The following is a 2,015-nucleotide window of genomic DNA, read 5'->3' on the forward strand; positions in this document are numbered from 1 at the left end:
GTTCGCGAATTATTGTATGAAGAAGCTTGTACCTAAGTCGGTTGGAAGTGTGCTCTTCGTGTGCTTTATCAACGTGATGTTTTTATACCGTTAGATAAGTTAGTTCAACGTTTGCTTCTCTTGAATAATTCCATTTCGACTCCGTGACCTTTTCTTCCTTTCCAATTTTTGGGGGATAGGATATTTATAGTGTTCATAGAAATATCACGAATGTGTTCATGAAAATTCGATAATTTTCACCGACTGATCCTGAACCAGGAACTTCACACGATCGAACAATTTCAATTACGATAATCAATCAGGGAAATTTCGCGACACCGATTGAATATAAATTTACAAATGGATATAGCAATCGCATAGTAATCGACGGAATTACCATCGGTAATGAACTACTCCTGCGGCATCGATGCCAGGCGATTCGTTTTATCAAAATCACCAGATGTAATATAATACGATCGTTGATTAATTCAATTACATCTCGTCAAAGTATTGCCGATCGTCCTATTTCGACTCTGCTTCCCGGTTCCTCCGCGCACAAAATATCGCTCGTATACTCGAGAGACACGGCATTTAAAAAAAAGAAAAACAAGAATGTACAATTTTTCCAATATTTTGAAACGAAGACTTATAAACTTCGACTATACACCAGCGTTTTTTGATACTTGTATGTATTTTTCGATTCGCACGAAGACACTTCCGACCGAATTCGATTGATGATTCATCGTCGCTTAACTCCACTTAAGTACACGTACATATACATATAATACGCGTATGCATTACGCGTGCACACACTCACATGCACACACACTCACACACGCGAGATTGTTTCCAACGAGTTGGCAATTTCTCTGGACAGTCGCGCGTCCTCGCGAGGCTCTCTCCTCGAAGTTCGTCGAAAGGGAGGAAGTGAAGTTAGCCACGAGACGATTCACCTGAAGCTTAGTCAATTCCCCGTGCAATCACGCCGGTTTTATCGTCGTGGATCGAGCGGGGAGCTCCGTCTTTCTCTGAGAACGCACAAAATCCCCTGAAAAACCGCAACCGTGTCTCCGTGCACGTACAAACTATCCGTACGAGCGACGTTTCCGTGAAGTTTACTGGTTGTTTCAAGAACAGAGGTGCAAAATGTGTTCAGAGAGATGATTGAGAGGATTTGAGTCGGTAAGGAAAATGATTTTCTGTTCGATTACGAATTGTACAGGCTGTCTCGGTTGTAACGAACGTTGAAATTATTTTCGCTGCTGTTGAAAGTAAGAAAAGTTGCAAGGCTAAAGGAGTTTGGGATGAAAGAAGTTGTTCTCAGGTTTATCCACATTTTTTCGCATATTGACCCTAGTATTCCTGGGGATTTCCCCGAAACTCAAGAGTCAAAGATTTGAAACTGGAACTATTTCCTTCGTGCACACAAATTCTCGAAAAATCATTTATCGTCGTGTACACCTTTAAGTTTGATATTCTTAACCCCTTAACCTATGATTTCTTTTCTGACTATGCATATAAACGTCAGCCATTTAACGTTTCAGTACTATATCAGGTAACGAAAGCTAATCTCTTACAGATTAATTACATTTAGGAATCCTTAATTTTAGAAATTACAACGAAAGTTAAGATTGCAATGAATTTTTCTTACTAATATAACTATTTTCGTCATATCTTGACCAGAATCTCTGTCACGAGTCTGACACGTTGTTGTAGGTTAAAGGGTTAAATCGTCGTTGCTATATGTGAAAACTACTATGCACAAGAAAAAGAAAACGAACTACATGATTAACATGCTTATTTCTTCCTCGTTTCAGTCATTTCGAGGTCGCGGTGCCGTAAGTAGCTGAACTCGTTTTGGTGCAGCTACAACGCGGCATTATAAAAGATTTTAACGTGCAAAAAAATGTCGATGATCTTGCAATGGACTTCAAGATGATCTTGGGAAGACTACCTTTTTCTTATCATCACTTCTCTCAGTCGTTTATTCTTACTTTCAACAACAGTTATTCAATGTCGTTATAAATTAAACACTC

Source organism: Habropoda laboriosa, unplaced genomic scaffold, assembly GCF_001263275.1.
Source record: "Habropoda laboriosa isolate 0110345459 unplaced genomic scaffold, ASM126327v1 scaffold683, whole genome shotgun sequence".
NCBI lineage: Eukaryota > Metazoa > Arthropoda > Insecta > Hymenoptera > Apidae > Habropoda > Habropoda laboriosa.